Source organism: Homarus americanus, unplaced genomic scaffold (genome assembly GCF_018991925.1).
Source record: "Homarus americanus isolate GMGI-L3 unplaced genomic scaffold, GMGI_Hamer_2.0 scaffold19821, whole genome shotgun sequence".
Classification (NCBI taxonomy): Eukaryota; Metazoa; Arthropoda; class Malacostraca; order Decapoda; family Nephropidae; genus Homarus; species Homarus americanus.
Genome location: NW_024733884.1, coordinates 2,501 through 13,939, shown reverse-complemented (window position 1 = coordinate 13,939; position 11,439 = coordinate 2,501). Strand labels below are relative to the sequence as shown.

At 49.0% G+C, this 11,439-nt stretch overlaps 1 non-coding gene across 1 annotated transcript; it reads left to right on the top strand.

Moving 5' to 3' along the window:
• The first annotated feature begins 10,843 nt into the window (after positions 1-10,843).
• On the top strand, positions 10,844-11,007 carry LOC121870086. The gene has a single exon (XR_006089639.1). It is a non-coding gene; the product is annotated as a 5.8S ribosomal RNA (ribosomal RNA).
• The last annotated feature ends 432 nt before the right edge of the window (positions 11,008-11,439 follow it).

The window sequence follows — 11,439 nt, the reverse complement described above, 5'->3', positions numbered from 1 at the left end:
GGAACCACACACAACCCCCCCTAACCTGGGATAATGCAATCAAATGGATAATTGCTAACTATTCTCAGAGATAATGCAATCAAATGGTTAGTTGCTAACCGGGGGCTGCGCCCCCGGACCCCCTGTGTTAGATACTGTATTTGGTCATGATGAATTGTTTATTAGACTATAAGAAATCCTCTTCCTTCTTGTATTGGCAAGGGGAGTTTGCTTTAACTTAGGTATGCTAGCCTAAGTAAAAATAGATGCCCCTTCCTTATTGGTGTTGTCGATGGCAAAGCACAGCACAGCACCGTGCCTATGACGAAATCAATCATTAAACTCGCTAACTCCATACTTCAAATGCACCAAGAGAACTTGGTAACTGGAATGGGAGACCGTCAAAGCCAATCGGGGTCGATTTAATAGCATACTACAGAAACCTGCACACCAAATGGGAGACCGTCGTCAATCGGGGTCATTTGATAGCATACTACAGAAACTTGCATTACCCGAATGGGAATCGTCAAAGTCAATTTGGGGTCGATTTGATAGCATACCAGAAACTTGCACACCAATGGGAGACCGTCAAAGTCAATCGGGGGTCAGATTGAATAGCATACTATGAAACTTGCAATCTGAATGGGGAGACCGTCAAAAGTCAATCGGGGGGTCGATTTAATAGTACAATTACAGAAACTTGCACACCCTAATGGGAGACCCACAAAGTCAATCGGGGGTCGATTTAATAGCATACTACAAAACATTACTAGAGGAATAAAGATGAGGACCAAATCAGGCTCCACTAAGAACCTGGCATACAGTGTACCTTTAGACTAACACAACTAACACTTAACTAACACCAAAAAAAAATGTGACTACCCTCCCAGTTACACAAGGACCTGGGCGGGCTCACTAACTCCAACAATAACAAAAATAATAATAATAAGCAGCATTATATAAATAAACCAATATTAATACAAAGGTCTGACGACCCAAGGGAGCAGAACAAAGACAAAACACCAATAAGAAAAGATGAAAGCGATCTGGTTGACCCAGATTCTTTCTCTGTATTTCAGTTTCACCACACACTATTTTAATTCCTAATATTAACCTTTCCTCTTAACTAATGACCCAAGTAGCCTAGTATGTCGTGCTATCTGGCCTAAACTGTTTAGCTGACGTAGGGGATTTTTAATAAATCTCTGGTGATATGGAACCACACTGTATAACCTGGGATATAATGCAATCAAATGGATAATTACTAGCTATTCTCAGAAGATAATGCAATCAAATGGTTAGTTGCTAACCCGAGAACTGCGCCCCACGGACCCCATATTTAGATACTGTATTTGGTCATGATGAATTGTTTATTGAATATAAAAGAAATCCTCTTCCTTCTTGTATTGGCAAGGGGAGTTTGCTTTAACTTAGATATGCTAGCCTAAGTAAAATTAGATGCCCCTTCCTTATTGGTGTTGTCGATGGCACAGCACAGCACAGCACCGTGCCTATGACGAAATCAACTTCATTAAACTCAACTCATACTTCAAATGCACCAAGAGAACTTGCACACCCGAATGGGAGACCGTCAGAGTCAATCGAGGGTCGATTTAATAGCATACTATACAAAATGATCCGAGAATCTCCACATACCGAGTGGGAGACGGTCGTGAAAGCGTCCGCCCTTGTACGCTGGATGGAACTATTTCACTATAGTAAGGGGTAGGGGCACCTCGGTCATATTAAACAACATACCAAAGAAGTTCCACACCCGCATGGGAGACCGTCAGAGTCAATCGGGGGACGATTTAATAGCATACTACAGAAGCTTGCACACCCGAATGGGAGACCGTCAACGTCAATCGGGGGTCGATTTAATAGCATACTACAGAAACTTGCACACCCGAATGGGAGACCCTCAAAGTCAATCGGGGATCGATTTGATAGCATACCACAGAAACTTGCACACCCGAATGGGAGACCGTCAAAGTCAATCGGGGGTCGATTTAATAGCATACTACAGAAACTTGCACACCCGAATGGGACACCGTCAAAGTCAATCGGGGGTCGATTTGATAGCATACTACAGAAACTTGCACACCCGAATGGGAGACCGTCAAAGTCAATCGGGGATCGATTTGATAGCATACCACAGAAACTTGCACACCCGAATGGGAGACCGTCAAAGTCAATCGGGGGTCGATTTAATAGCATACCACAGAAACTTGCACACCCGAATGGGAGACCGTCAAAGTCAATCGGGGGTCGATTTGATAGCATACTACAGAAACTTGCACACCCGAATGGGAGACAGTGAAAGTCAATCGGGGGTCGATTTAATAGCATACTACAGAAACTTGCACACCCGAATGGGAGACAGTCAAAGTCAATCGGGGGTCGATTTAATAGCATACTACAGAAACTTGCACACCCGAATGGGAGACCGTCAAAGTCAATGAGAGATCGGTTATGTATACTACAAGAAAACTTGCACACTACACGAATGGGAACCGTCAAAGTCAATCGGTCGGTTGCGATAACATACTACAGAAAACTTGCACACCAGGAATGAGAACAGTCAAAACTCAATGGGAAATTGATTTATATATACTACAGAAACTTACACCGAATGGAAGACGAATCAAAGTCAATCGAGTCGATTTAATAGCATACTACAGAAACTTGCACACCCGAATAGAGACCTTCAAAGTCAATCGAGAAGTCGATTTGATAACATACTACAGAAGCACACACACCGAATGGAAGACAGTCAAGTCGGGGTCGATTTATGTATACTACAGAAACTTGCACACCCGAATGGGAGACCGTCAAAGTCAATCGGGGGTCGATTTGATAGCATACTACAGAAACTTGCACACCCGAAAGGGAGACATTGAAAGTCAATCGGGGGTCGATTTAATAGCATACTACAGAAACTTACACACCCGAATGGGAGACAGTCAAAGTCAATCGGGGGTCGATTTAATAGCATACTACAGAAACTTGCACACCCGAATGGGAGACCGTCAAAGTCAATCGGGGGTCGATTTAATAGCATACTACAGAAACTTGCACACCCGAATGGGAGACCGTCAAAGTCAATCGGGGGTCGATTTGATAGCATACTACAGAAACTTGCACACCCGAATGGGAGACAGTCAAAGTCAATCGGGGGTCGATTTGATAGCATACTACAGAAACTTGCACACCCGAATGGGAGCCAGTCAAAGTCAATCGGGGGTCGATTTAATAGCATACTACAGAAACTTGCACACCCGAATGGGAGACCGTCAGAGTCAATCGAGGGTCGATTTAATAGCATACTATACAAAATGATCCGAGAATGTGCACACACCGAGTGGGAGACGGTGATGAAAGCGTCCGCCCTTGTACACTGGATGGCACTATTTCACTATAGTAAGGGGTAGGGGCACCTCGGTCATATGATACAACATACCAGAGAAGTTCCACACCCGCATGGGAGACCGTCAAAGTGAATCGGGGGTCGATTTGATAGCATACTACAGAGAACTTGCACACCCGAATGGGAGACCGTCAAAGTCAATCGGGGGTCGATTTGATAGCATACTACAGAGAACTTGCACACCCGAATGGGAGACAGTCAAAGTCAATCGGGGGTCGATTTAATAGCATACTACAGAAACTTGCACACCCGAATGGGAGACCGTCAAAGTCAATCGGGGGTCGATTTGATAGCATACTACAGAAACTTGCACACCCGAATGGGAGACCGTCAAAGTCAATCGGGGGTCGATTTGATAGCATACTACAGAAACTTGCACACCCGAATGGGAGACAGTGAAAGTCAATCGGGGGTCGATTTAATAGCATACTACAGAAACTTGCACACCCGAATGGGAGACAGTGAAAGTCAATCGGGGGTCGATTTAATAGCATACTACAGAAACTTGCACACCCGAATGGGAGACCGTCAAAGTCAATCGGGGGTCGATTTAATAGCATACTACAGAAACTTGCACACCCGAATGGGAGACCGTCAAAGTCAATCGGGGTCGATCATACTACAGAAACTTGCACACCCGAATGGGAGACCGTCAAAGTCAATCGGGGGTCCATACAGAAACTTGCACACCCGAATGGGAGACCGTCAAAAGTCAATCGGGGTCGATTTAATAGGAATGGAGACCGTCATCAATCTCAGAAACTTGCACACCGAATGGGAGACCGTCAAAGTCAATCGGTCGATTTGATAGCATACTACAGAAACTTGCATGGGAGCCAGTCAAAGTCAATCGGGGTCGATTTAATATACTACAGAAACTTGCACACCCGAATGGGAGACCGTCAGAGTCAATCGAGTCGATTTAATACAAAATGATCCGAGAATGTGCACACACCGAGTGGGACGTGATGAAAGCGTCCGCCCTTGTACACTGGATGGCACTATTTCACTATAGTAAGGGTAGGGCACCTCGGTCATATTATACAACATACCAGAAAGTTCCACACCGCAGGAGACCGTCAAAAGTGAATCGGGGTCGATTTGATAGCATACTACAGAGAACTTGCACGAAGGGAGACCGTCAAAATCAATCGGGGTCGATTTGATAGCATACTACAGAGAACTTGCACGAATGGGAGACAGTCAAAGTCAATCGGGTCGATTTAATAGCATACTACAGAAACTTGCACACCGAATGGGAGACCGTCAAAGTCAATCGGGGTCGATTTGATAGCATACTACAGAAACTTGCACAATGGGAGACCGTCAAAGTCAATCGGGGTCGATTTGATAGCATACTACAGAAACTTGCACACCCGAATGGGAGACAGTGAAAGTCAATCGGGGTCGATTTAATAGCATACTACAGAAACAATGGGAGACAGTGAAAGTCAATTCGATTTAATAGCATACTACAGAAACTTGCACACCCGAATGGGAGACCGTCAAAGTCAATCGGGGTCGATTTAATAGCATACAGAAACTTGCACAGAATGGGAGACCGTCAAAAGTCAATCGGGGTCGATTTGATAGCATACTACAGAAACTTGCACAATGGGAGACTCAAAGTCAATCGGGGTCGATTTAATAGCATACTACAGAAACTTGCACCGTCAAAGTGTCGAGCATACTTACAAAATGATCCGAGAATCTGCACACACACCGAGTGGAGACGGTGATGAAAACGTCCGCCCTTATATGTTCGATTGCACTATTTCACTATATTAAGGGGAGAGGTGCCTTCGCACATATTCGGTGTGAAATATCTTCCCCAGCGGAGCGCCGGCGGCAGCGCGGCATTCAAAACAACAACCAAAATTGCCGTCGCTTTCCTTCCCTGCCCTGCAATGGCTGGAGCAGCAGCAGCAGAAGAAGAGAGAAAATAGTCTCATGGGGTCAGAGGAATGGCAGTGGAGCGCGATCTATGAATTTCACTAGCCAGGTCTGTCTCCCAATTGAACATTATTACTCTCTCGGCGCACACGTCGCCACCACGGTTTCGCGACAGCAGCAGCATCATGATGTTGCGTCTATTAAATCCGGAACCGGGTTATTGCTGTTCGCGAACAGTCGGGTTTTAACCTGCCTAACAAACGATCAAACAACTTCCACTCTCGAGGTGCGGTACGGTGACTGTCCTATCGTCCGCTCTTGTATGCTGGATTGCACTATTTCACTATATTAAGGAGAGGGTGCCTTCACACACCTATTCGGTGTGGAATATCTTCCGCCCCGGAGCGCCGGCGCCTCTCGGCAAAGCGGCATTCAAAAACAACAACCAAGTTGCCGTCGCTTTCCCTTCCCTGCCCTGCAATGGCTGGAGCAGCAGCAGCAGAAGAAGAGAGAGAAAAAGTCTCATGGGGTCAGAGGAATGGCAGTGGAGCGCGATCTATGAATTTCACTAGCCAGGTCTGTCTCCCAATTGAACATTATTACTCTCTCGGCGCACGTCGCCACCACGGTTTCCGCGACAGCAGCAGCATCATGATGTTGCGTCTATTGTAAACCGGGTTATTCGGCTGTTCGCGAACAGTCGGGTTTTAACCTTGCCTAACAAACGATCAAACAACTTCCACTCTCGAGGTGCGGTGCGGTGACTGTCCTATCGTCCGCTCTTGTATGCTGGATTGCACTATTTCACTATATTAAGGGAGAGGTGCCTTCACACACCTATTCGGTGTGGAATATCTTCCGCCCCCAGCGGAGCGCCGGCGCCTCTCGGCAAAGCGCGGCATTCAAAAACAACAACCAAAGTTGCCGTCGCTTTCCTTCCCTGCCCTGCAATGGCTGGAGCAGCAGCAGCAGCAGAGAAGAAGAGAGAGAGAGAGAAAATAGTCTCATGGGGTCAGAGGAATGGCAGTGGAGCGCGATCTATGAATTTCACTAGCCAGGTCTGTCTCCCAATTGAACATTATTACTCTCTCGGCGCGCACGTCGCCACCACGGTTTCCGCGACAGCAGCAGCATCATGATGTTGCGTCTATTGTAAGTCCGGAACCGGGTTATTCGGCTGTTCGCGAACAGTCAGGTTTTAACCTTGCCTAACAAACGATCAAACAACTTCCACTCTCGAGGTGCGGTACGGTGACTGTCCTATCGTCCGCTCTTGTATGCTGGATTGCACTATTTCACTATATTAAGGGGAGAGGGTGCCTTCACACACATATTCGATGTGAAATATCTTCCGCCCCCCAGCGGAGCGCTTCGGCGCCTCTGCGAAGCAAAACGCGGCATTCAAAAACAACAACCAAAATTGCCGTCGATTTCCTCTCCCTGCCCTGCAATGGCTGGAGCAGAAGGAGAGCGAGAGAGAGAATAGTCTCATTGGGTCAGAGGAATGGCAGTGGAGCGGGCTAATGGCGAGTAGGCTCGCGATCTATCAATTACACTAGCCAGGTCGCTCTCCCTATTGAACATTATTACTCTCTCACGTCGCCACTGCGGTTTCCGCGACAGCAGCAGCAACATCATGATGTTGCATCCACCAATTAGTCCGGAACCGGGTTATTCGGCTGTCTGCGAACAGTCCGGTTTTAACCTTACCCAACATCCACTCTCGAGGTGCGGTACGGTGAATGTCCTATCGTCCGACCTTGTATGCTGGATTGCACTATTTCACTATATTAAGGGGAGAGGGTGCCTTCACACACATATTCGGTGTGAAATATCTTCCGCCCCCCAGCGGAGCGCTTCGGCGCCTCTGCGAAGCAAAGCGCGGCATTCAAAAACAACAACCAAAATTGCCGTCGCTTCCCTGCCCTGCAATGGCTGGAGCAGAAGGAGAGAGAGAGAGATTTTAGTCTCATTGGATCAGAGGAATGGCAGTGGAGCGGGCTTATGGCGAGTAGGCTCGCGCTCTATCAATTACACTTGCCAGGTCTCTCTTCCGTTTGGACATTATTTACTCCGTCTCTCTCTCTCTCTCTCTCGGCGCACACGTCGCCACCCTACTAGTTTCCGTCACAGCATATGCTGCGGCCTTTCAGTCCGGAACGGGGCTCCCCTTCGCCTTGCTGTCTGCCCAACTTAGCGGACTTGCGTTGGCTGATCACCCCGTCTTCGCGTCTGTGCCGGCCTTCAATGCAGCGCCCAACCGTCTCTTGACCGAGATTCATTGCACTATTCCACGCGCAAACGGCTACCCTAAATGTGCATAGACAACGCTCATGGTTCAACACGACCAGGGCGCAGTCTGGGAGCCGAGTATACTAAAAAGAGAGTTTAGCAGCCAAAACTCGTCAAAGCACACGTTGGGTTACCCCATCACCTAACAACGATGATGGCGGTTCCCACCCGTGAAATACACAACCTAACCAATATTGGGCGACGATGGCGCTCATGAGCCCACGTCCCCACAAACAGTAAGAGAAAGAGAGAGAGGAGGAGATGGGCCAATGTGCGGTCCCTCGCCCAATGTCTTATGCCTCGCTGGGGCAAAGAGAAGAGAAGAGGAGCGGATAAGGGAGGAGATTGGCCAACGTGCGGTCCCTCGCCCAATGTCGGCTGCCTCGCTGGAGCTAGGTAAAGAGGAGAGGAGCGGATAAGGGAGGAGATTGGCACACACGGTGGCGCTGCCGGCGCCGAGGATAGCAAGAGAAGGTGCAGTTTGATCTGATCATCTGGTTTGCTATTTCTCTAAGGCCAACGTGCGGTCCCTCGCCCAATGTCGGCTGCCTCGCTGGGGCAAAGAGAAGAGGAGAGGATAAGGGAGGAGATTGGCACACACGGTGGCGCTGCCGGCGCCGAGGATAGCGAGAGAAGGTGCAGTTTGATCTGATCATCTGGTTTGCTATTTCTCTAAGGCCAACGTGCGGTCCCTCGCCCAATGTCTTCTGCCTCGCTGGGGCAAAGAGAAGAGGAGCGGATAAGGGAGGAGATTCGCCAACGTGCGGTCCCTCGCCCAATGTCGGCTGCCTCGCTGGAGCTGGGGCAAAGAGGAGCGGATAAGGGAGGAGATTGGCACACACGGTGGCGCTGCCGGCGCCGAGGATAGCAAGAGAAGGTGCAGTTAGATCTGATCATCTGGTTTGCTATTTCTCTAAGGCCAACGTGCGGTCCCTCGCCCAATGTCTTCTGCCTCTCTCTCAATCTCACTATTTTGGCCGCCGTGATAGGCGCCGCCAACAGCAGCAGCTACCTGGTTGATCCTGCCAGTAGTCATATGCTTGTCTCAAAGATTAAGCCATGCATGTGTAAGTACAAGCCGATTTAAGGCGAAACCGCGAATGGCTCATTAAATCAGCTATGTTTCATTGGATCTGTAAACCCACTTACTTGGATAACTGTGGCAATTCTAGAGCTAATACATGCAATTGGTCTCTGACCGCAAGGGAAGAGCGCTTTTATTAGTTCAAAACTGGTCGGGCCCCGGTCCGTAACCCACCTGTGGTGAATCTGAATAACTTCGGGCTGAGCGCACGGTCTCCGCACCGGCGCCGCTTCTTTCAAGTGTCTGCCTTATCAGCTTTCGATTGTAGGTTATGCGCCTACAATGGCTATAACGGGTAACGGGGAATCAGGGGTTCGATTCCGGAGAGGGAGCCTGAGAAAGCTACCACATCTAAGGAAGGCAGCAGGCACGCAAATTACCCCTCCGGCGAGGAGGGTAGTGACGAAAAAACGATGTGAGTCTCATCGAGGCCTGCCAATCCGGAATGGTACCTTTAAATCCTTTAGCAGTATCCATTGGAGGCAAGTCTGGTGCCAGCAGCAGCGGTAATTCCAGCTCCAATAGGCGTATATTAAAGTTGTTGCGGTTAAAAAGCTGGCTAGTTGGATCTCAGTTCGGACTGGCAGTGCACGCCGGTGTTTACTGTACGCTCGAAGACAACGCCCGCCATTCCCGCACAGGATGCTCTTTGTCGAGTGTCGAGTGGCGGAAGAGTTTACTTTGAAAAAAATTAGAGTGCTCCGACGATGTATTTGAATAGCCGAATGGTGATGCATGGAATAATGGAATAGGACCTCGGTTCTATTTTGTTGGTTTCGAGACAGGGTAATGACTAATCGGAACAGGCGGGGGCATTCGTATTGCGACGCTAAAGGTGAAATTCTTGGACCGTCGCAAGACGAACTACTGCAAAAGCATTTGCCAAGGATGTTTTCATTAATCAAGAACGAAAGTTAGAGGTTCGAAGGCGATCAGATACCGCCCTAGTTCTAACCATAGACGATGCCAACTAGCGATCCGCCGGCGTTATTCCCATGACCCGGCGGGCAGCTTCCGGGAAACCAAAGTCTTTGGGTTCCGGGGGAAGTATGGTTGCAAAGCTGAAGAAACTTAAAGGAATTGACGGAAGGGCACCACTAGGAGTGGAGCCTGCGGCTTAATTTGACTCAACACGGGAAACCTCACCAGGCCCAAGCACGGAAGGATTGACAGATTGAAATGCTTTCTCGATTCGGTGGGTGGTGGTGCATAGCCGTTCTTAGTTGGTGGAGCGATTTGTCTGGTTAATTCGATAGCGAACAGGGCTCACGGCCTACTAAGTAGTCAGCGGATCTCCAGAAAATGGTGTCAGTTCGCAACTTCTTCTTAGAGGATAAGCGGCAATTCTAGCCGCGCAGTTCAAACAATAACAGGTCTGTGATGCCCTTAGATGTTCTGGGCATGCCTTGTATACACTGAAGGGATCAACGAGTTTTCCCCACTCCGAGAAGGCGGGTAACCCGTTCAAAGCCTTTCTTGATAGGATTGGGGCTTGCAATTGTTTCCCATGAACGAGGAATTCCCAGTAAGTGCAAGTCATCAGCTTGCGCTGACTACGTCCCTGCCCTTTGTACACACCGCCCGTCGCTACTACCGATTGAATGATTAGTGAGGCCTTCGGACTGGCGCTCTTGGATTGTCGGCCCCGTTGCCCGCGAGGGTTTTCTGGGGTCGTCGCCTCGAGCTGACGGAAAGATGTCCAAACTTGATCATTTAGAGGAAGTAAAAGTCGTAACAAGGTTTCCGTAGGTGAACCTGCGGAAGGATCATTAACAGAGAGAAAGAGAACGGGGCGCTCTTAAAACTACTACTACTCTCCTGATTTGGGCGGTCTCGGGCTCTGCTCTGGCAACTCCAGCAGCAAAAGAGGACAATCCCGGCCCCCGCACCAAAAATAGGTACCACCACGCTGTAGGTGGACCACACTCGGGCGAGAGCGCGAAGACCGGAGGAGGAGGACGGACGGGGCTTTGGACGGCTGCCCGTCCGTTCCTTACTACCGGCGAATAAGCCTCTTGACCCAAAAAGAGTGAAATTCAAGTGTCAAAAAACAACAACAAGCCGTCCGGCCAAACCCAAACCACAAACTTGGGCTATGTCTGTCAAACCCTTTCATTGAGACTCGACCTGTGATGGTTAGTCGCAAAAAGACCAAATGGCAAATACACAACTCTTAACGGGGGATCACTCGGCTCGTGGGTCGATGAAGACCGCAGCAAACTGCGTGTCGGTATGTGAATCGCAAGAATACCAGATACATCGACAAGTTGAACGCATATTGCGGCGGCGGCAGCCATATGAGCTTGTCGCCGCCACTCCTCTACGAGGGTCGGAAATATACATCCATCGGTTGCTGCGAGTTCGGTGCCTGCTGACTGTCTCCCCGACACGAGGGTAACCCGAACCGAGCTTCCGCCTTGGGGGTTAATCGCCCGCGCCTTGCGCGAGGCGTGCCCTTAAAAACAAGCAAGCCTATCACTAGCAAGTCCATGGACTTGGCGCACCCCCATTCAACCACAACAAAGCGACAGTTGTCGCCCTCGCAAATAACTGGAGGCGGCGCTCTTTTGCCTGCTGTCCACAGAGACACGAATGGCCGTCGGCCGCTCATGGCTGATGCTGCACATGTTCTAAGAGGCACTCCATCCCACGAAGAGGAAACGAAACCGGGTCGGATATCTTTTAAGTAAGCCCCGCCGGAATTTCGTCTATCACCTCGAAAAGAGTGCTTGGCATGCATTGCAGTGGAACCTAAATTGATGAG